Source organism: Nomascus leucogenys, chromosome 22a (assembly GCF_006542625.1).
Source record: "Nomascus leucogenys isolate Asia chromosome 22a, Asia_NLE_v1, whole genome shotgun sequence".
Taxonomy (NCBI): Eukaryota; Metazoa; Chordata; class Mammalia; order Primates; family Hylobatidae; genus Nomascus; species Nomascus leucogenys.
The window spans coordinates 124922527-124947712 of NC_044402.1; the positions used below are offsets into that span (position 1 = coordinate 124922527).

The 25186-nt window shown below is 38.6% G+C and overlaps 1 pseudogene; it reads left to right on the forward strand.

Annotated features, from left to right (window-relative positions):
* Window positions 1-1332: 1332 nt before the first annotated feature.
* LOC100606819 lies at window positions 1333-24760 on the forward strand (annotated as a pseudogene).
* Window positions 24761-25186: the final 426 nt, after the last annotated feature.

Consider the following 25186-nt stretch of genomic DNA (forward strand, 5'->3'; position numbering starts at 1 on the left):
ATTTTCAGGAAATATTCATATATTTTGTTTTCAAAATTTATTTTTTAAATGGTGGTACTTAAAATACATTGTTAGCAGAATAACCAAGCTACAGAACAGGATTATGGATGATCCCATTGGTGTATGAAATATCTATGTGTGGGTACATGTGCATTTATTTTAATATATGAATAGGAAGAATAGACATCACACTGTTAACGATGGTTACCACTGGAAGATTGAGATTGCAGGAGACTCATTCTCTAAGGAATATGTATATTTCCATAATATTTAGTCAATAAAGACTAAAGTGATATTTGATGCCCTTCCCAATCATACTGGTCAACAATGAGCATGTGTCCACCTCATTCTTCTATCACTACACAAACAAGCACACAAACGGTGTCTATTAGCAGATCACTAACCCTGCAGTAATGATGCTGAGGAAGTCTTAGATTGTAGGGAAGAATCCCAGGTATTATTTTCTTTTGTTTCTTTACCGCTTGCATTTTATTCCAGCCTAACTGTAGCTGTACATCTCAATCCAGCTAAATCATTATATCCTGTTCCAAATTCTTTAACCGCCCGACATTTTTTGGCAGCCTCAGAACCCTTGGATTTACAGCATTGGCCTCCATCTCACCTCTAATGTACAGAATGTGGTGTTTACAAGTAGTCTGTTGTGTCTGAACCTTAGCTTGGTTACCCCTATGGCACAGAGTCTTCTGTGGGAGTCCTTCCTCTCAGCTTCAACCCGATCCCTGCGTTCCTCTGTTCTGCTAGTGATGGCCTGGGCAAAGAATGCCCTGCTTAGCACTGTAGGTGAATTGTGAGGGAGAGAGGAGCCTAAGTGCCAGCAGCCTGGAAAACATGCAGCAGGGACTGAATGTGGTTACACTTGGGCAGAGCATAACCAGAGCACAGTAACATCAATAAGGACATAAAGAAGATAGGAGCTTGCTGCCTGATGTGGTTTTTGTACATCCAGCTTCCATACCCATGTATTCAAGTCTAAGAAGTAAAGGGAGACCTAGAACTCTCCAGGAATACAGGAAAGAGAAAGACAACATACGTGATAAGTCACTAATCTCCTAAATAGGCATGTGTGGAAAAGGAGAGGGTGCTACCTTTGCAGATAAATCATGGCTGGACAGGGGGCGGGCAGTGCTGCATCTGGAGAGGGTGCCACAAAGTAGCAGGGTCGCAGAAGTCTTCAAAGACCGTGTCATACTGAGAAGTTGACCCTCTGAAGTCACTGACCCAGGACAGAAGATAAGTTTGTTGACAGTCTGAGCCCTCTTCTTTTGAAACCCTCCCTATATAGAGAACAGGGCGAAAGTCCAAGACACAATCATGACAAAAAGCCCTGGCCCTCATCCTCTATACGAGAAGCTGAAGATCAGTTCATCAATTACCAGCGGGATTGTGGTGAGAGGACCTCAGCTCTGAAAGATTAATGCTTCGTAAACTTGAACTCTGATGAGAGATATCATCCTTGCCCCTGGAAATTGTGTCTGGGAATGCTCATGCAGAAGTTTTCGCAGTCTCAGGGATTTCAAGAATCCATTTTAAGAACTTTGCTACATTTCCTCAAAGAAGGTTAAAACTCAGTGGAAAAACAGGAAGGTCTTAGTGTGGAATTTAGAATACTTAAGAAAACTATGGGGGAAATGAAGTTAGAAAAAAATTAATAACAAAGCGAATGCCAAAATTAATAGGCTTAGTAAAATAGCAAAATCTCTTTGGACCAGACTTTTAACAGAAAACTCATCTAGTGAAGCTCAGTGTTTCTCAAAAGAACAATAAAAAGATCCCAAGAGTTAGGGGTCGGGGATGGGAAGCTATCCTATATGAAAAAGTGAAGAAGGAGTGGGAAGAAGCCAAATTAATTATGCAAACATTCGAAATACAAATTAAAATTATAAGAAAAACTTGGTCAGCTTACCCAAGAGAAGACAATGAGATAGCAGGTGATTGTGCTAAAATGAAAAAAATAAACGCCAGAAATTAGATGCAAATTGCAAGCCACAAACAAAGACATGTACAAAGTTCTTCAAATACATATGGGATGAGAAACAATTAGAGGGATGCTGGCCTTTCAGATTGCTTTGTAATAAATGATAGAAAAATCTCTTATCACTGTACAGGGATCCAGTTGCAAAGTTTCTGGCAGTCAATAAATAGTAATAGTAATAATCATATAATCATAATATTACCAATATGCCATAAGTAGGAAATATAGGCCGGCCTTAGTCATAAAACTTTGTATTATTCATTCATTCCCTCAACAACAGTTTTCTGAGCATTTTAGTGCACATCTTAAATTAGTAAAAGCCGGGTGCAGTGCCTCACACCTCTAATCCCAGCACTTTGGAAAGCCAAGGTGGGAGGATCGCTTGACACCAGGAGTATAAGACTAGCCTGAACAACATAGTGAGACTCCATCTCTACAAAAAATACAAAAATTAGCCAGGCATGGTGGTGCATGCCTGTAGCCTCAGACACTTGGAAGGCTGAGATGGGAGGATTGCTTAAGTCCAGGAACTCAAGGCAGCAATGAGCTATGATTACACCACTACACTCCAGCCTGGGTGACAAAGCAAGACACTGTCTAAAAAAAAAATAGTAAATCCACATAGATCACTGCATAAATATAAGTCATCAATATTGTTATTAATGTTTCTGCTTGCCCAGTATTCATTCCCCCTGTTCTGATAAGAGAATTCCTTTTCTCCCTTTAGAAGTCACTGTCAATCTCTATGGGTCAGGTGGGATTGACCTCTGCTCCAAGTTTTTGGAATGTCTCCCAATCCTGACTAAGGTAGTCAGAGCACCAGGCTCTTCAGCCGTGGGGGGCTCATGGATGAGCCCACAACCCAAGCAGAACAATGAAAACTCTCGTTGGAATATTTGCTGAATTGATACCCCTGTGAGACATGGGGTACCAAGGATCAGGTAAGCCTGGAACAACCAGAGTCATCTTGGCCACTACAAAGACAGAATATATCTAAGAGTAAAAGCAACAAGAGGAAAAATCATCCTAAGGACAAAACTTAAGTCCAGGAACGCAGCTGTGATGAAACAACACACTTTTATCTCTAGACATTTTAGCTCCATGAGCCACTGGTTCCTTCTTCCTGCATAAGTTGGTGTGAGTTGTAACCTTGTAACCCAGAGTTCTGAAGAGAAGAAATGCTTGCCACGTGCATGCTACATGCTGGAGAGACATGGGGGTCCGCAACAGTTGGGGTCTCTGCCTTTGTGGAGTCCAGAGTCTACCAAGGAAGACTGCCATGAACAATTAACTACAAATATGTTGAGAGTTGCAAGGAAGGAGTATAGGTTTCCAATGCCAAGGTTTAAGCACAGGTGCATCTCACTAGGTTTGAAAAATGAGGGAAGACTTCTCCAAGAAACTGACACTTATGAGACTTAAAGGATGAAAAGAAGTTCATCTAGTTTAAACAGATGACATTGAAAAAGCAAAATTCTTGCATACATACAAAACCTGTGAACAAAATCCTTACTCTATATTTTTAAAAGGGCAATTTTTAGCTCATTAATAAAACAGGCAGTACCAAAAATGCAAAGTCAAATACACACATTACATAGAAATCAATGCACCTATAGATTAATCAAATATGAGATATATTAATTTCTTTATACAATAAAAAATCATATATTAAAAAATAGCTAAAGAAATGTAGATGTCTTCATCAATGCACAATTTCAAAAAGTATTTCAGCGATGGGTACCATGGGGGAACTAACAGTACTGGGTCAGTTTGGATGGGAGGATGATATTCTGCTCAAAGGTTGATGCATTAGTTCTGAGGGCTGAAAATTACTTCTCTTATCTTAGTCATGTAAGCTTGAGCCATCAATATTTTAAATCCAAAAGATGATGGGATTGTAACTAGAGGATCTCTAAAAGCCCTTGCACTAATTAAATTCTATGACATGTCTCCAGTCTGATTTGTCAAAACTTAATTTTGACATATTAAAATACCATTCAGACACTAACAGCTCACTTTCCCAAGTTCATATTTCACTAAGCCCTTTATATTGCTTATTCTCCACTTGTAGCATTGTAACCTATCTACAGAACTTAATTCTTAAAGAAAGATAGAAGCTAAAGTCCACATTTCTCATTGTGGAATGTAGAATATGGGCACAGTGTGATGCTTTAAAAAATCAAACCGCACTCCCAAAGGCTCCTAACAGAAGTGTATCTGGATTGATAAATTAAATGAATGAGGTATGATATAAAATAATGTGTCTAGTTTCAAAGCACACATAACAAGTGGGTATGGTCTTTTCAAAGAAGTGTCCTTGAGAGATGGCTCCCTCATCCCAGAAGTGTGCCTCAGCCATCTAAAAGTTATTTTTGGAAACTGCTTTTTTGAATTGCCATTAGAGACATTGCTTACTGCCCTTAATAATGATAAAATTTTTCCTTTGTATGATTTTTTTTTAAAACAATGAAAAGTCACTTAACTCCAAGTCAGATGAGTTAAAGTGGGCAACTGAGCCATACAATTCCACTTTGATCCAAAATGTGAAATGGTGAGCTTTGTTCTCCAGTGTGCAAACTGACTCTAGGGCAGTTCCAAATAAGATCCAAGGAAAGTAAATGTTTTGAATAATGACAATATTATAAGAATAAGTATGTCACCTGCTAGGATTACTCAAGTACACACTCTAGACTGACTGACACATAGATAATACTTTTTTCATTTTCTTTTTTCTTCTTCAACTTTTGTTTTAAATTCCAGGGTACATGTGCAGGATGTGCAGGTTTGCTCCACAGGTAAACATGTGCCATGGTGGTTTGCTGCATAGATCAACTCATCACCTAGGTATTAAGCCCAGCATCCATTAGCTATTCTTCCTGATGCTCCCCCTCCCACCACATCCCCACAACAGGCCCCAGTGTGTGTTGATCCCCCGATGTGTCCACGTGTAGATAAATTTGTAACACCTAAAATACCAAATTAAATATATGTGGAATTAAAACTGGGGGCCCCTCTGCTATGGTTTGAATGTATGTGTCCTTCCAAAATTTATATGTTGGAAGCTAAGCCCCAAGGTGATGGGATTAAGAGGTGGAGCCTTTGGGAGGTAATTAAGCCATGAGGGTTCACCCTCATGAATGAGATTAATACCTTTACCAAAAGGGCTTGAGGGAGTGAGGTTGTTCCTTCTCCATCCCTTCTGCCATGCGAGGATGCAGCAACAAGGGGCCACTGTGGAAGCAGAGAGGAAGCCCTCACCAGACACCCAAGTCCACTGTCACCTGGATCTTGGACTTCCCAGCCTCCAGAACTGTGAGAAACAAATTTCTATTGTTTGTAAGCTACCTCAGGTATTTTGTTAAGGCAGCAAAAACAGACTAAGACCTTCTCCATGCCTATAATTCTCTGTGAAATTCATCATTTCAAAATGTTTTAAAGCCTCCATCATGAGCCATGCCCTGCATACAACAAGCACACAAAGAATAAAAATAATTACTACTAATAAAGCAAGACAGAAGCAAATAAAAACTGGAGTCAGTCCTTGAGTTTAAATTGTTATTGTAGGGCCTCAAAAAGAAAGCCTTTGGTAATAGACAGTGACAGCAGGCTGAAAATTCCAGAGTATGGTGACAGGGCTTTTAAGAAATAAAACTTAATTTCTGAACAATGTTTTGAAAAATTAATGGAACCTAACTAAATATATTAGTTCCATGATTAAGAGACAAGAAAAGTTTTCTAAATTATATTTGGAGTAACATCTTGAATAATTTGCCACTTGTTATTACCTCTAAAGCCAAAATAAAAGCTGTATAGACATTTAAGAAATTTAGATGTTTATCTTTCTACATGTTTACTGCTACTAATTATAACTCTACAATTAAATTAATGTTCAAATATCTCATAATCTATTTTTACCCTTGGGAGAAAAACTACTTTGTTAACTTAAGTCATTATAAACATTCAAAGGAACTACTAGCTATCGATTTTTTTAAATATGATAAAAATAATCTATTTTAGTATCCTAGCTTTCCCAACTTGAGAAATACTCAAAAATACACAAGGTGAACTCAAAGTTGCCTGAATGATTTTAGATGCTTAAAAGCTTAGGGAAATAAAACTGCTAATATACATTACAAGTTTTTCTTCTTTGAATCTATGTGTGTACTGAGGTGAATTAGAGAAAAATATTTTAAAGTAGGAGAAGACAAAAAAGAACAGTACAGGTGATTACATTTTACCGTTAACAGAAGTCTCTCAATAATGCATTGCACACATTTACTCCAGCAAATATCTTTAATTTCCACTTAGGAGAATTTAAAGGCCCTCAAATAGAATTCACATTAGGTCAGAAGCTATCTAAAAATGTTTCTCTAAATATAACTTAACTTTAGTTACTAATGTTGAAACCAACATTACTCTTAAGTCAAATGTGGAAAGTACCAATAAATATGAAAAAATTATTTTCCCTAAGACAAAAGAAAACACATTTTAATTCATTCATTTCATAAAGTGACCCAATTCAAAATTGTAACTCCATCAACAAATTCTTCTACCCAATTGTCTGTTAAGAGATTAGGGGCATGCTTTGCAGGGTGTAACATCTACAAGGGAGCTTATATTGCTGTCCTCATATGGAATTGATTTAAGCCAAAAAATATTTTACAAGACCACAATTCTCATATTTTCTGGGTCAGCACAATCCATACAGTAGAGTGGTCCTAGAGGTGCGCGCAGTCTCCGAGAAGCTAAATATGGCCATTGGGAAATAGATTTCTTTCCACTGTGATTTTTGTCATTCCATCTCCTCTTAACTCCTAAACTTACGTAAAGAAAAAAAAATGTATTTCTAAAACAAAGATTGACGCTGCACTTGATATTTTCTCTTGCTACTTGATACTCTTCTGTGGTTAAAACATGATAACAATCTTGCACATTTTCACAGTTCATGTTTAATCAATTGAGAAATATTAGTCAAGCCTACCATGTTGCCCTTGCCTTTGCTGGATTTGTGGTCTAGTTGGGAAGACAGAAGATGCAAGGAAAGAATAGCAAAGCCTGGAAATAGGTGCTCACGTGGGCTCAGACTGCATGTTCTGGGGGAGTTAAGAGACAAGAGAGATGTTTGGGAGCTGTACTGTGCAGTGAGCAAGGAAGGTGATCTATGCAGAGGGTGACAGAGGTCCTTGGTGAGGCAGAGCATGCTCAGACCCCACGGTCTATACTCATGGAGTGATGGTTAGGCTAACAACCTAACCCTGGGTTTCTCTAAGCCTTTGTGCCCTTGGCTGTATAATGGGGATAAGAATAGCACCTCCCTTGTGGGCTATCACGAGGCTTGTCTGAGTGATGCTTAGCACAGTGTCTGGCATGTAGTTACAAGCTGTTATTTACTCAGGAGGTAGGACTTGATCAAAGTTCTGACTGAGGGATAGAATTTTGCTAAGACGAAGGGAAAGAACATTCCAGAACAGGGAGCAACATGTGTACAAACCCAGAGGCAGAAATGATGACACAGTGTGGAGACAAATGTTACTGAAATTTTCAAGCTTTATACCAACTTACTAAGAAGACACATAGTCTCATATAATGAATATTTTGTCTATGTAACCAGAGAAAGAATGCAGTTTCTACTCCTGTTTCCCTGGAGACTCTGAGTCAGTAGGTTTATGGAGACCCAGGAATCTGTATGTCAAAACATATCGCATGTGAATATATGTATCAATTTTGGGGTACAGTAAGCCAATGAACTGATGTTATTTATGTACTCATAGCACTAACACTCTAGCTACTCCATGATTCTATGAAAACATATTTTAACATAAATTGTTAGAGGTTGATATAAAAACATTTTAAAAAATAATTCAGGGAGGCACATGCTGCAGACAGAATTTGGAGCAGCAGGTGGAAAGCAGAGAGAATCCCAAAATTTGGAGGTAGTGATATTAGATAATACCCCTTTATTTTACGTATAAGAAAACTCAGACCAAAGGAATTAAGTGCCCTGTTATCATAGTCACTATATAGTGCCTATGATATCAAGCCCTTGGGTAAGAAAAAGCTAGTCTTTCATTTTGCATAAGCAATTTAAGGAATTAAATATTGCTCCGTGGTGGTAGGTAGGTAAGCTATTCAATAGGAAAGCCTTGAGCCTGCAGATTTACTAAAAGGCGGGCCTTTTTCATTAGGCAGCATAGGCATAGTTCAGAAATCTAACAAAGCAGACAGAAATTGATTTCCTTTGGACTCAATTAAAGGTGTATAAAAGGTGCAGAAAAGGAGTTGAGTCTCAGTGGACAAACGGGTGGCCTTGGCATCCACCTGAGATACATGGACATCTGCAACCTTAGTCCATTGTGAGAACGAATCCGTGATCTCACCAACTCCCCCAGCCAAGTTGAAATTGGGCAAAATTTTATTTACTGGGCATAAAATTTTGCCCTCCCAAAAGTATAAAAAGGGACTTCAGCAATTCTGTACATCTACGTGAACCCAAACTTTCTTAACACTGAACAATACATCCCATAAGGCAAGTTTGCTTTGGGCATTTATATTTAGTCTGATTTTGCTTGGAACATTTGCTCATCCAGTGTAGGAATTTGATTACAAATGCAAGTGTCTTATATATATCCCAAAGCTTAAACAACTCTGTCTCTACCCACTTTTGATTTATAACTCTAAAATAGGAATTTTTCTATTAGCTGCTTCATTTCTAGAATGTGTCCATGTAAAGGAAATACTTACTATAGTGTTCTGAATGTTGCCCTGTTTTTGAGGGTATGGTGACCCTACTAGACTTCGGTCATGTCTCACTCATCTTTGTAACCCCTTTAGTGCTTAGGAATAGTAAAGACTGATTAAATGTAATTAAATTGTACTTTTTGCCAAAATTTGGACAAATTCATTCCAGTTATATAAGCCAAAATTTCGGGAATTATTCTTGACATCTACTTATTTCTCATACTGTATGTCCAATTCATCACTGATATTTATCCCCTAAATCTTTCTAAAATCTCTTGCCATCTCCAGAGCAGTATCCTAGTCCAAGTCACTGTAATTTCTATGAAAGTCTGTCCCTTGGTTTGCCTTTCTCCATACCAACTCCTCTCCAGTCCATTTCAGCCCAACAGCCAATCGTCTTTTCTTTTCTTTTCTCTTTTTTTTTTTTTTTTTGACAGAGTCTTGCTCTGTCACCCAGGCTGGAGTGCAGTGGCGCATTCTCAGCTCACTGCAAGCTACATCTCCTGGGTTCAAGCAATTCTCTTGCCTCAGCCTTTCAAATAGCTGGGATTACAGGAGCCTGCCACCACACCTGGCTAATTTTTTGTATTTTTAGTAGAGATGGGATTTCACCATGTTAGCCAGGCTGGTCTTGACCTCCTGACCTCAAGTTATCCACCCTCCTTCCTCCTTAGCCTCCCAAAGTGAGCCACTGTGCCCAGACCAATTGTCTTTTTAAAATGAAAACATAATTATGACACCCCTAATCTCCCCGCTTAAAATCAGCCAGACACTTCCCATCTCATATTCAGCAAGGTTCGGCAGAGTCCTGCCTCCAACGGAAACGCTGCCTCTTGCTCTCTGCTCTCCAGCCACTGGCTTCCATTCAGTTCCTTGAATTACAGGGCTTTTGTCCTCGCTGCTCTCTCTGTAATACTCTCTGCCTGCCTCTCTTCACCTTTATATAGATCCCATACATTAGAAGGCAGGTTAAGGGCCACATCCTTGGGGAAGTCTACCATCCTACCCTCAAGCTAGGATAATTTCTTTCCTTTGTTCAAAATTTATTTTTTATATATATATATATATATTTTGAGACACGGTCTCACTCTATCATCCAGGCAGGAGTGCAGTGGCACAATCATGGTTCAGTGCAGCCTCCAACTACAGGTGTGTACCAACACGCCTGGCTAATTTTTTTTTTTTTTTTTTTTTTTTTGGTAGAGGTGAGGTCTCACTATGTTGCCCGGGCTGGTCTCAAACTCCTGGGCTCAAGCAATCCTCCTGCCTCCCCCTCCCAAAGTGCTGGGATTACAGGGGTGAACCGCCATGCCCTACCTAGATATTTGTAGAATCTTATTCATTCTTTTCTTAGAAGGTTTACCTTAGGTTGTAATTGTAATTCTTATTGTTGATATCTTATTTGTGTCCATTTACATGTCTATCAATTCCATGAAAGCCAGAGACTTTGTTCATTTTTTTTCTTCCTGTTCTATCTCCAGTGCCTATCACGGTGTCCAGGATGAATGGATGGATGGATGGATAGATAGATGGATAGATGGATGGATGGGTTGGGTGGATGGTTGATGGGTGGATGGGTGAATGGATGAACAACTGGATCAAAAAGAGAAGGAAGGAAAATGAAACTGGATATTGGCGAGTTCTGTGTATTAAAAAAAAAGGCATCTCCAAGTAGCATGCTTTTCCAACAAGTCGTTCTGCTTAATATCGAGAATAATAATGGTTAATCAGTGTCCACTTAAATAGTGAAGTTCCACAAAAATGCAATTAATTGAGAATTAACTTTGGTATGATTCAATGCCTATGATAAGATGATTTTGATTAAAAATATTATTGAATTGAAAACCAGAGACCACAGTTAGTTCCTGGGTCTGTGATTTTGGGCAAAATCACCCAAACTCCCCATTTTCTGGCATCATCTATAAAAGCAGAGGCATAGCCAGGGGATTCTCTGAGTAGCTTCTAGGATTCTGTGAATTTACTGATTATTATGAATTTTCTCTTAAAATATCCAGCTCTATGAAACATTTATTAATAAGCATATATTGTGATTACTTTAACCAATAAAATGTATGTAATCTGCCTTTTAAGCTAGTTTAATGTATTCACATCTAGTAAAGTAATAAAGTTTGGGAACACTGATGCTACCAACACCATGGCACATCTTACCTCCTAGATGTCAAAGACAACTAATGACCAACTGTCAGGTCAAGGTTCTTATGTCTTGGCAGCAATGAGATCCCAGTCCGTTTTCCTTTGGGAAGTAGAAGAAGGAAGAGGTAGTATTGGAGGGAGGGGACATTGGGCAAAGGTAGAGTTTTAAAAGCTCAGGATTTTGGAAAGTCAGAAGAAATGAGAGTTGCTGAGAACTTTTACTTCGCTGTATTGCCCACGCCCTGAGAACAGATGTTGTGCCCCTGAAAATCTCCCCTCTGCTACCAGCCTGGGTTGCCAATGCCCAAGCTAGGATGTCAGAATTTGTCATTATGCCTGCAAACCCTCAGCCTTCCATTTCAACGGAGTCCTCCAGTCCATCTCAACCCAGCCCAGTCTTCTTCAACCTGACGTTGATTCCCTTCCTTACTCCCTCCAGGAGGAGAATGAAAAGGGGGAAAAGGAAGGAAAACATCAAAGAGCAAGAATATAAAAGAGAAAGATATATCTATGCCAGTTTTTATCAGTGGAGAGGAAAGCTTTAATTCATCCTGTTACCAGCTTTTTTTTTTCCTTGGCGGAATTACTTTTTCCTTTACTATATTTACTTAATATTTAAGCCTTCCTTTCCCAGGGACTACATTTCTCTGGAATCTATCCCCACCTTTCTGTAATTCTCAACCTCAGCTGTGCCCTTGAATGTCTTGGTGAGCTTTCTAGAAATACTGATGTCTAATCCAGTAGGTCTGTGGTGGGAGGAGTGATATAGAGCTCTGTATTTTTAAAAAGCATCCCACAGTCCAATCCCTATCTAGGGCTGAGAATTGCTGCCTTAGTACATCAAGGGTCTCTGGAATATTTTATTCTAGCCAGAACAAAGGAAAAGCTGGCAGAACAGAAAGAAAAAGGAGAGAGCATAAATGGTATTGGAGGAAAATAATAAATGAGGAGAAAAGACAAGACAGTTTCATTTAGAGTCCTAGTAGAATTTAGAAAAGCAAAGCGCTTTGGTGTGAGTGAGGCCTGGGCAGCATCTTGTTTAACTCCCGCAAGCGTAGCCTGGCTCTTCTGAACCCTAATCCACTGCTTTTGAACCTAGAGGGCTTTGAAGGGTAAACCAAGCTCAAGTTAGATTCCAGGTCCAGGGCTTAGCAGGGCAAGGACTAGTGGCAAGTGGCTCTAATTTGGGAGCTTAGGTTCAGGAAGCCCCAAAAGTTCTGGTCTCTCTTGTTCCACCCTTGATGTGGGGGTGACAGCCGACCACCCACAGAGCTTTGGGGAGGAGAATCTGCTCAGCCAGCAAGGTTATGAGCAAATGGGGTCATGGCAGCCATGCCCCTAGTGTGAGCAGTCACATCACGCAAGCCTCAAGACCACAGCAGATGGCGTCTTCCCTGCAAGTCTCAGCTCACACAGGGACTGCTGCCTGGACTAGCCTGGAGCAAACTGGCTGAGTGTCCCAGGAGATCCCTATGGGGGACAGCTGAGATCTTGAAGAACATGAACGGGAACATGAAGCAAACTGAAAAGCTTGAAAAAATTATTGGAGGAAAAGTTAACTTAATATTAAAATGTGTAATAATGTGCCTCAACTTAATTCTGCAGTCTAAATGTAAAACATGATTTGTGAGTGAAAGTTTGCAGACCTTCTTCCCCAACTAGCATTTAAAATCTATAAACAAAAATCTAAATGATGTTGACCTGAAGGCAACACATGCCTTGACTTTCCATTGGCAGACAGTGTAGGTTGAGACAGTTTCCCATGAAAAGTGGTTTTGTTGTTGTTGCTGTTGTTGTTGTTGTTTTAGACAAAGTCTCGCTCTGTCACCCAGGCTGGTGTGCAGTGGCGTGATCTCGGCTCACTGCAACCTCAGCCTCCCTAGTTCAAGCAATTCCCCTGCCTCAGTCTCCCGAGTAGCTGGGATTGCAGGCACCTGCCACCATTCCCGGCTAATTTTTTTGTATTTTAGAAGAGACGGGGTTTCACTGTGTTGGCCAGACAGATTTCGAACCCCTGACCTCGGGTAATCCACCTGCCTCAGCCTCCCAAAAGGTGTTTAACCCATTCACACAGTCTCCTCCTGTCACCTTGTGGCCAAAGGTGAATGTTTAGAAGCCAGTTGCCTAAGGTAGGTGAAGATGATAGTTATGCTCCCATCTCATCTGGATAATACCCAGTCTAGACAATGCCATGACTGAGAGACCTCAATTATTTGATGAACTTACAATTAGCCTTGGCTTGTCTGCAAAGACATTAAAACCTTTGAGAATGACCTTTATTGTCCAAGAAAGGAAATTTGAGGAGATGGCACCCCCTGCTGGTAAATTTTATCATCATCAGAACTTAATTATTATAATATCCGAGAGCTAAGCGTGGCTACTATGAGACATTTAGGCAAGATTGTGATTCCTGCCAGCAGGTCTTCTGCTAGTTCCAGAGCTTCACCTCATCCTTCATTGATATTTGGCTTTATATATTGTTAATCCTGAAGCTATTACCACCTCCTTTCTTTGCTCTAACCTGAGTACCACTACAGTAAAACTGTGTAATGCCTTTCGATGCCTGTCTCCCAATGCATATTTTCTTCCATTCTTCAAGGTAAAGACAAACACCGTCATTTCTTATCTGTCATTTTAGGTTATCTTATTTTGCCAAATTCAGTTGCAAGGAACTCTCCTACTTTGGAAAAAAGAGCTTCCACCATTACCGTGGAAATTTCTAGTCTAGATCTTAGAACAACATAGACTTCCTTATTCAACAGCACGAGGGGGAATCTAAATCTAAATCTACTTTCATTCAGTGCTTGAAGGGCTCCAGTGTCACATCGTGTCTTAGTAGTCCAAACCCTGTGGACAACATCAACATGATTTGGTTCATGGAAATGGCACGCTTTCTTTTCAGGTTCCTTTCTCTTTGGTTAACCCTCTTTCTCCAGGAATAAATGTGTTTGTGGTGCCCTTGGCTACCTAGAAATCCCAGTGGTGAAATTCACACTTTCTTTTCCCTGCGAGCCTCCATCTCACTGTTGTTCCCACAGTTTTTTCCTTTAATATCCACTCCCATCATATTTTAAAACATCTGCAGTGATATTAGTCCCCCTTCCTGTATGATATAAAAAAGGTAACATAAACAATATCCAAAAAGAATCAAACTGTTCAAAATCTTTCTTCCTTCCCAGGTAAGTAGACACAAGACCTACTTAAGGGAAGGATGTTAATGCTGTAAAACTCAAGTAAACACTAGACCATTTTGGCATACACCCTCTCACACAGAAACCAGTCTACTGACTTGAAATTGACTGTGAACTTTGCAAAGCTTTCTGGATATTTCAGCCTCTCAATGGTATCTGAGGTATCTTTCACTACTTTTGGACATTTGTTGGTTAGGAGTGGTCAGAGACCTTTGAACTACTTGGAGGTATCCTGAGACTATAAAAAATAATAATAAGCCAGTACATTTAACATTATTTAATTGTATTCATTTATACAATGCAACTCTTGTAAGTTTGCAGTTATCTCTCTTATAAAATGGCACATCTAAGAAACTGCACAATTAAACAATTTTGCCAGGATGGCAAGAAAAGTCAGTAGCAATCAGAGACTTACATGTTTGGCAAATTCTGATCTATAGATCAACTGGGACATGGCTTCACTCTTTAAAAGTGACAGAGAGAGAAGTACTTCAATTTTCCAGCTTTCAGAGTCGATAGACTAGATAAGGTTATATTAAATTTATACAAACCTGAACTAGTATGATAACCAAATACTTGTTCCCCTCTGAAAAGTTGAAATATTAAAACAAATTTTACCCAGAATGTGTCTCTGGATTTTTGTGGTTGTTTTCTCATGTGTGTGGTTTGGTTTGTTTGTCTGTGTTTTTTTAGACAAGGAAAACTTAATTGAGTAGTACTTTTATCTCTTAACTCATCTTAACAGGAGCATGTATGCAGAGGCCCAAATTGCCAATCACCAGTATTTATCCACATGGAAAAATCCTAAGGACATTAATTATAAATGATTTGTCATCCACTCAAATAGTAGGAATGAGAATTGAAAAGCAAATTTGAAACAGGAAATGTTATTCCTTAAAAACAAGGGCTGGCCGGGCGCGTTGGCTCACGCTTGTAATCCCAGCACTTTGGGAGGCCGAGGCGGGCGGATCACGAGGTCAGGCGATCGAGACCATGGTGAAACCCCGTCTCTACTAAAAAATACAAAAAATTAGCCGGGCGTGGTGGCGGGCGCCTGTAGTCCCAGCTACTCGGAGAGGCTGAGGCAGGAGAATGGCGGGAACCCGGGAGGCGGAGCTTGCAGTGAGCCGAGATTGCGCCACTGCACTTCAGCCTGGGCGACAGAGAGAGACTCCGTCTCAAAAAAAAAAAAAAAAAAAAAGAGCTTTTCCTCATTTCTTTGAATATAAACAGCTAAGACTTACCCTACTATTTCCACCCATTAAGGAGCTATTACTAACAAAGTATCTGCAGATATGGATAACAGCTACTAACGGGGGGCATCTTAGGATTCCCTTATGAAATGGTATCATGGTGGTGGGGGTAAGTGGGGATCCGTAAACCCAGCTCAAGTAGGGTGAACTGTGTATTATAGGTCCACTTGTTAAGATAATTTACGCACTTACAGAAACTCTTTTTAGATTACATATGCACTCAACATGCAACAACTTTTGCATGGAGTGATGATTGCTGTCCAAGGCTGCAGGAAATAGGTGGGAATTTTTATCCTCAACCACTCTGCAAGGGATCCTGCATAAGAACCACCACCATGAACCACATATGGTGGTGAGCTCCACATCCTCGCTATTGTCACTTGGAAGGGGACAACAACTGCCAAGGCTACCTGTGCTGAGGCAGTAAAGGCCAGCATGCTCAGATCGCCCGAAGTAAAGCATAAACAAAGTCTGTTTATGAAAACAGTGCAATCGGCTTGACTATCCAATAAAAATGTGTATTTTAAAAGTATATTTATACCAGGTTCAACTTGAAAATTTCATTAGGATAATCTGGATGACAAGGAAACTGAATGCAGGAGCTAGCAATAATCACTAGCATTTTTGCAGTCGCATTTGGATGATGGCATTTCCTTTTGTCACCACTAGGAAGGCAATTCAAGTGCCTGTCCCTACCCATAGGATGACTTTTCTCATACACTGAAATGAACGACGACCATCAAATGATCAACCTAACCCAGAGAAGAGCCTGTTTTTGAAAGGGCTAAAATGTCAATGATTTAACTCTTTCCAAAGAATTAAAAAAACTCATAGCTGATTGTACTTGATGTTATTTTCCCGTCTTACTGGTTTGCCTGCAACATCAGACAAAGCTATATTTGAGTCTGAGTTTTCTCAGTCATAAGAAAACTACATAAAAATTTCAGCGGTTTTTTCCATAAAAAGGTTTCCTATAAAAGTAGGATTTTACAAAATCCTAATTACTGCAAAGAAAAATTTCCTCCTGACACACTCAAACCATATAATACCATAGCTAGCTAAATATTAATTTAATTGTAGACAAAGGACATAGGATATTCACAAAAAGAAATATGAATGACCAGCAAATATATGAAAAAGTTTAGCTCTTTTTATTGTCAAAGTAATGCAAATATAAACAGGATATTTTTCCCTCCTATCAAACTGGCAGAGATTTATTTTGGATGATAGTATTGGGTGTTGGCAAGGACGTGACGAGTGTGCAGACTCTCTCATGCACAGCTTAAGGAGGATTAAGCAGTAGAGACGTTCTGGTACCAATGTGTCCTCATATATAACAAGGGCTTCAAACAGCAAAATTATAGCTTGGCTCCAGAATTCCACAGCTGAGAACCCATAGCTGAACTTGCTAATTTCCCCCTAATATCCATTGTCTCTTTAAGTTTTAGGTAATTAAATTCTGAATTTTAGCTGGGCACGTGGCTGCCTAGAATAAACACTACATATCCCAGCCATCCTTACAGTCAGACACAAACTGATTAAATTCTAGCCAATGGGATATAACTGAAAGTATTATGTATAAGCTCCCGAAAAAAAGTCATTAAAAGGCAGCTGCAGTATGTCTTTTCTCCTGTTTTGTGCCACTTGGAATGTAAATGGATGGTGAGGCTACATCTTGGATCGTGAAGATGAGATCCTCACCCCATTAGTGTTAGATGAGAAAACTGGAAGTGGCTTGGGTCCCAGATGACCAAGGAGATGCAATGCCACTCATGGTTCTATGGGATGGTTAAATGTAGAATTTTGTGTTACAAAGAAATAAAAAGCACCTGTCATTATGCCACTGTTGTTATTTTGGTTCTCTGTTGCTCACAACCAATGTGAAATATATGCTAAAAATTCACTAAAATTTCATGTTCATGAATGTTTATGTTCACCATTGTGAAGAGCAGATAAATATCTGTATGTTCAATAATAAAAGAACAATTATATAAATTATATTCATTTGATGCAACATACTTTACAATGCAGTCATGGAGTCATGAGAATCTTAGTTTTGAGGATATTTATTGACAGCTCATGACATATGCTAATTAGGGGAATGGAGAATAATACAGTCTTTCACAAGCACACACATCTTCATTTTAACTAAAAGTAATGTATTAGTACTTATTCGTACTTGTTCGTTCACATATCTATTTTGTAAACAAATTCTAGATATTTCCACTTTCGTATTCAGCCTGTAGTTTTCAGCTGCTAGATTGGGAATAATTTGTTATGTAGCAGTATGTAACCAATGCATTTTATCTTACCTATTTTTATCCTTTTCTTTCTTGACTTCTTTTGAATAAATCAATTTTTTAATCACTCTGTTGTTTTTCTCTGGTAATATAGAAATTATGCGTTGTTCTTTTATTCGTTTAATTATTACCCAAAGTTACAACTTGTGTATTAACGTATCAATGTCTACAGTTAGCATCTTTATTTTCTCCAAAATATAAGGACCTTGAAGAAAACTTTTCAATTCAACTTATCCCTTTCCAACGTATATATTATTATGGGGTGTATTATAATTCATTATTATTATTATTATTATTATTACATTCCACAATTATTTTAGTTCACTTTTTAATTCTTTGTTATTACATCTCAACTCTTCCATATACAATCAGTTTTATCCTGATTGAAATGCACCATCTACTACTTTTCTTTTTAATAGAGACGGTTCTCACTATGTTACTCAGGCTGGTCTCTCGAGCTCAAGTGATCCTCCCACCTCGGTCTCCCAAAGTGTTGGAATTACAGGTGTCAGCCACTGCGCCCAGCCTGTAATTTTTTAATGAGGGTCCACTTATAGAAAAACTCTTTCATTTGTTTAAAATGACTTCATTCAAAAATATATACAAGATAACATTCTTTTGATTTTCCTTGTTGATGTTTGGAAGTTAGCTATGACTCTAAATATTGGCCCTTTGAAGATTATCCTTTTTCCCTTTTTCTTTGATTTTCTGAAGAGATGTTTATGATATGTCTAGGTGTGGAGCTCATTCTCTTATATCTCCTTCTGAAACTCAAGAAAAATATGAAACATATATCTTTAATCTCTCATTAGAATTTATTTTCCTTTTATTTTCCTCCAAGTTGTATTGTGGATTATTTCTACGGGGATTATAATTTTGCTTGTTACATTTATCTTATTTCTAAAATTATATTTCTCATTCAAATCTGCTGTCACTTTTTATTTTTACTTTTCTATTCTAGTCACAGGTATTTTAGATGTGGTTTTTTTTCTTTTCTTTTTTTTTTTTTTTTTTTTTTTTGGAGACAGAGTCTTGCTCTATCACTAGGCTGGAGTGCAGTGGCGATCTCTGCTCACTGCAATCTTCACCTCCCAGGTTCAAGTGATTCTCCTGCCTCAGCCTCACAAGTAGCTAGGACTACAGGCACGTGCCACCATGCTCAGCTAAATTTTGTATGTTTAGTACAGATGGGGTTTCACCATGTTGGCCAGGATGGTCTCGATCTCCTGACCTCGTGATCTGCCCACCTTGGCCTCCCAAAGTGTTGGGATTACAAGCATGAGCCACTGCTCCCGGCCCTAGATGTGTTTTATGTTTTTAAACATGATAATCATAATTCATACATAATCTGCGTTGATAATTCCAACCTATGAAATTTTTGTGGCTCTGTTTCTCTTTGGTTTTTTGATGGCTTTCACTCACAAGGTCTTGACTTTGCATGAGTTGCTATTTTTAATTGTGTAGTGGTCATTTACTTTAAAAATAATTTGTAGGAATAATTTAAAGTCAAGGATACAGATACTTTGTTCCAGAGATGAGTGTGTTTGCCTCTTCCAGTTACCTGAGGTACCAGTAATCTAGGATGACCTTAAACAAATCCATAGCTCCAGATTCCCTTAATCATCCGGAAGAAACAGACATACGTAAGCGCTTGTTTGCTTGGGATTCATTCATTCTTCCTTGCTTATAGTGAGGAAGTCTTTCCTTACACATTCCACCTTTATGCAAGCCCTGAGTTTTGAATTGTCTTGCTTGCCCATGAGGCTGTCAAAACAGAAGTTCAAATTGCTCAGCACCAAAAGTGCCCTCAAGGAAAAAGCAGTTGCCAGCTTTCCACTCTTCCCCTTTTCCCACTTCCCCTTCAATTTTAGCCTTGCAATTTCTTACTACTTTCTAATCTCTTTGATGTTTTTAAGATGTTTTTAAATCTTTTCTCCTGCATTCAGAGTAAAGATTTATCCAAATAATATAGCCCATTATCCCAGGAAATTATAAGTCACCTAGCCACCTACTTGATAGCCATCTGCTAAACGTTAAAAAAGATTTTAAGAAAGTAAGCAAATATTTTTAATAACAGCCTAGCCTCTGGTAGGTCAGAATGACTATTGTGTGTTTATGTATGGCTATTGTATGCTTATTCTCAGTATCGGTTTAAGCCTATAAGCCCTTACTGAAGAAATAAAAAAATACTTGATTTTGCTTTTCTGCCCTAAGGAATTCCCATTTATTTCTTTTGTGACAGAGACACTTGTCTTACTGGTACTTTTATTAAGAAATTCGATAAAGGTTTGCCTTTTCTTACAGAAACTTTACTCTTCTTATTTATACTTTTCAGTAGGGGGGAGGGAAAGTAGAACTAATGGAATTCAAAACCAAAATTAGCAAAATTCTTAGAAATCCTTGAACTCCCGTGTCCTAAAGCATTGCCATTAGTTTTAATATTTATAAGGTCAATCCCTTCACAACCCCACAGATTCTACTTCTATTAATTAATAACAGATTACCTCAAGAAATGTAGACATTTCACCCCCAAACTTAAATTCTACCAAATTACAATGAAATATGATTGATTACTACAAGGGAGTCAGACGATACATTCAGCTCTATAAGCAACAGGTATGAACTATCTTTTCTAACTACCCACCTAAAGTCTCTATGTAATCTACAATTTGGAGATGTAGTCTCCAAAAAAAGACACTACCGAAAAACTGCCCTTAGGTCCTGATGAAGACGACCTTATCAGGGAGCATTAACAACTGACACAAGAGTAAAACCCCAAAATATTCCTCCTCACTCTCATGTTTCCCAGCTCAAAAAAGACACGTACCTTTCCCTTGACTACTTGACATCCATTCCTTCTGGAAATTGTAAACTGAGGATTCTCAGGAATCTTCTAGAAGATGCTGATTTCTGAGGTGGACAGCTTTTGCCCAGGATAACTAGAACGAGTAGCAAACCTCAAAATTGAACACCTTCTGCCCAAGGTGGAACAAGATTAACTTATAATTCCTCAACATCTTTTCCAGCCTATTGTTCCGTTTTGGTGCCCTCTAAAACACTAGTAGTATTTTCCTTATTTTCGTCCACTTATTTCTGACCCCGATGGTCTCCTACCACTTAAGGAAAAATAAAACTCTCTTACACGTTTTTCCTCGACTATAGTTAACCACTGAGTCAAATGGGTGCTGGATCTACCACCATTTACCTGACATGCCTGACAAAATTTAGTAACTAATCCTTTACATACTTCAGAAGGCAAATTCCCTTTTATAGGGCCTTTCTAGTATATACATTTCCCCAATATCATCAATCCCAATTTTCAGTCTTGCAAATAATAGACCTTGAACTCATATTGACAATTTGCTTTTGCTGACATCAACACAATCCTACCAGCAAGATCTAGTCAATCAAGAATAAGCACGAATATGGGGGCTATCCTGACTGCAATAGTCAGTTTGTTTTCTTCAGAGACACTTCAGCCTGTCTTGCAGGAACTGTTCAACCTCACTCTAGGATTTGTCTAACTCGAGGGACACAAAATTGGCGCCCATCTCTTGTAATAAATAATACTTATACTCCCCACACAATCTATGCTCCACTAAGATATTACTCCGTATACCTGACTACCACATACAATGTACCCTGTCTATTTTGTAGTCATTGTTAGAGATTTTCAGATATTTAAAACTACCATCCCCCCAGGAAATCATGTTTCCTTAAAAATAATACCAGAAGCTTCCAAAATACAGCAAGCACAGGTTATTTGAAGCAACTTACAAGAAGGATTACAGATTCACGCTTCATGCGGACCCTATAGCTACAGTTCCCAGAGTAGGTATAATACAATTATAAAAAGTGACCCAGATCTTGTCTCTAATCTTATCAGAAGACACGAAATGACACCACTTCTGCTCTGAAAGCCCAACTCTCTGGTCTAAATCAATTAACCACAATTGTCAAAGACTGTCATATACTCTTTGATTTTCTCTTAGCTGGCCAATGGGGAATTTGTACTAGAGCAAATACTATTGTTCCACCTATATAAATACTACAGAGCAAATAGAACAGTCTATCACAGAGCTTTCTTTAAAAAATCACCTGGCTCTCTAAAACAGATGCAGCTAGATTCTGGGATATGTTTTCTTGCCTTGCTATTATAAGGTAGGGCTTAGTTTCAAGATCTATTACAAAGACTAATAATATTTTGTTTCTAAAATTGACTATGCTACATTTAACCAATATATCTGCTGCAGAGCCTTAAATGCTACTATACAGCCGTTGTCTCTTCAATAGGTCAACAACTCATCCCACAGCACAATGAAAGATTAATCCTGGATCACTAGATTATGTTCAGTGAGCACTGTTCTAATGTTAATTAACAAAACTTGGCAATGGTGAAAATCTGGATATCATAGGTCAGTGTCTTATACTGTGACTTCATCTGCCCTTGGCCAAAAGAGGAATGGAGAAATTAAGAACAAACAACAAAAAACAAACAAAAAGAAAAAAACTGCCTCTGACATTTAGAAGCTGGCTTGGCACTCACAACTAGTCCATGTTTTCTCCTAGGTAAATAATCTCCTAAATAATCTCATAGAAATTCAATCTCAGACAAGGTTACCCTGAAACCATGATAAAAAGGGACCAAGAAAGGCCACTTCATAATTTCTTAATTTTGTCTACGCACAGAGAAAAACAAGGTCATCATGTCACCTACAAAATACCAAGCATACTCCTTTTGGATCAAAATGAATAACTGCTGTTTCTCCCCACCATGTGGATAAGGTTTATTGAGATACCCAAGTCTCCCCACTTCCTTAGACTCCCCCCAAATTACTCCATCAAGGTGCAAATTCCATTGTAGATTCTAACACCTTTTTACTGAGATGCCCCAGTACCCCCATGGTGTATGTTCCCTTGGCTGCAATGAGTTATAAATTTTATTTATTTAACTACAGGTATATTCCTGGTAGTCTTTTGCTGAATTACATTCACATAGATAATGTTAAATTTTTTTTTCCAAACAAATTGATTTTTCTAAAACAAAACTGTTCGTTTCATGACCAGCATAACTCATAGAAAACCCTATGGCGATTTCAAAGCTAGATCAATGAAGAAAGACTTATAATAGATCAGTGGTGGGATGGTGAGCTACAGGACAATTTTGAAGGCTCCATGCTCGTGGCTAAGTCAAATTTACAGACACATCATTTAACAGCCAGTGGTAAGAAATTTCATTCTTTATTGACTCCTCTCAAAAAAGATTAAAGCGATTCAAACATAACCTAAATTAAAAACTCAAAAGCCTCTGCTTCCATTCCCTTGTGCTCCTGCTTGGAAATCTTGTATAAGGCAAACCCTAGACTCTCTCCTACAACCCAAACACAAGGGCTTCTTCTCCTTCTGCCCCCAGACTTTTATTATGTAAATCAGTTTAGCCTCTTCTGCATGGGTCTCAAAAGGGTCAGGAAAAAGGAGCCAGGCCAATGAAGAATTTCCATTAGCGTTTTGGGGGAAAGGGGGATGTGCAGAACATTCAGAAGTTAATCATCTTTTCCCCCTCCCTAAACAACTGATTGAAGGATAATGAAATCAAGAAGTTGAGTCTGGCAAGAGTTTTCAACCTCATGAAGATGACTTGTATGGCAAACTGCTTTAATCTCACTCAACATAAGTTATCCCATATTTGAAAATTATTTTGTTTCCTTAGAGAGATTAATAAAGAAAACCCAGATTTAAAACTATTTGTAGGATATCAAATATTGTTAACACCCACACACAAACCTAAGTTTCAAATGAAGAAATGTAGCCATAATGACATTACTAGAATGTCACCTCCCCTTCAAAAGTTAAATGACTTAGAATCCAAAATCACATTTGTGGAGTCACAGCTAGAAAGAGGTTGGTGGAATTTTAAGTAATTATTGGTCTGTCATGATAAACAGTACCAAGAATTATGACTCATATAATAAAGGTATCACTTCACTGACACTAATCACATTCTCAGGGTTGTAAAAAGCAATCCTTACTTCTTATTTAAATGGGAATAAAAGACTTTGACATTACATTGGATTTTTCATAACCTTCAGGGGTACTTTTTAAACTTCATTTTATTTGCTTTACTTTATGAAATGAACAGTTTATAAACAGGAAAACAAGCTTTTCGATACACCATCTGCAGTGGAACCACCATCAAAATGCAGATTTTATAAAAACTCTTACAGAGAAGACCATCACCCTGGAGGCTGAACCTTCAGATACAACAGAAAATGTAAAGGCCAAGATCCAGGATAAGGAAGGAAATCTTCCTGGTTAGCAAAGACGTATCTTTGCTGGCAAGCAACTGGAAGATGGATGGTATGGTTTGGCTCTGTGTCCCCACCCAAATCTCATCTTGAATTGTAGCTCCCATAATTCCCATTTGCTGTAGGAGGGACCCGGTGGGAGATAACTGAATCACGGGGGTGGTTCCCCCATACTGTGCTCGTGGTAGTGAGTAAGTCTCGTGAGATCTGATGGTTTTATAAGGGGTTTCCACTTTCATTTGGCTCTCATTCTCTCTTGCCTGCCACCATGTAAGACGTGCCCTTCACCTTCCACCATGATTGTGAGGCCTCCTCAGCCATGTGGAACTGTGAGTCCATTACACCTCTTTTTCTTTACAAATTACCCAGTCTCGGGTATGTCTTTATCAGCAGCATGAAAATAAAAACGGGCATCCTTTCTCTAACTACAACATTCAAAAGGAGTCTACTTTTCATCTCATGTTGAGACTTTGTAGTGGCTCTAAGAAAAGGCAGAAGTCTTACACCCCTCCCAAGAACAGCAAGAACAATAAGAACAGCATTCAAAAGGAGTCTACTCTTCATCTCATGTTGAGACTTTGTAGTGGCTCTAAGAAAAGGAAGAAGTCTTACACTCCTCCCAAGAACAATAAGCATAAAAGAAAGAAGGTGAAGCCGGCTGTCCTGAAATACTATAGGATGGATGACAATGGCAAAATTAGTCACCTCTGTTGGGAGTGTCCTTCAGATGAATGTGGCCCTAGAGTTTTTATGACTAGCCACTTTGACACATTATTGTGGCACAGGGTGTCTGACTTATCACCTCAACAAACCAGAAGGCAAGTGATTGTCTATGAGTTAATAAAAAACATGAACAACAATAACAAAAAGAAAACTAAGTGTACATCTTTCAACTGACAAAGCCAACAATGTAGGGGGCAAGAATAAACTATCAAGGCAACAATAGTCTTCATTTTCTTGCTTCTCAATCTCCCACTGCAATCTGCACTTTAGTAGGGCATCTGGTTACCACTGACGAGTTGCTTTAACAAAAAGTCACCCCTGCTTCCTTGGTGAGAGCAATTTTCAAGATTTAAAATTCCATTGGAGGAAAAAATATTACTAGGTATACCATGTTGCTAAATATGTTCAGGAAAATCCATGGAATTGTTGTACAGAAGGAGTACATTTTATTTGAAAGAAACTTCATGTGAATCTTTTCATCAAGAAAGTTGCCCCATCCCCATCCTCTACCTACAGTTTTTTTTTCTTT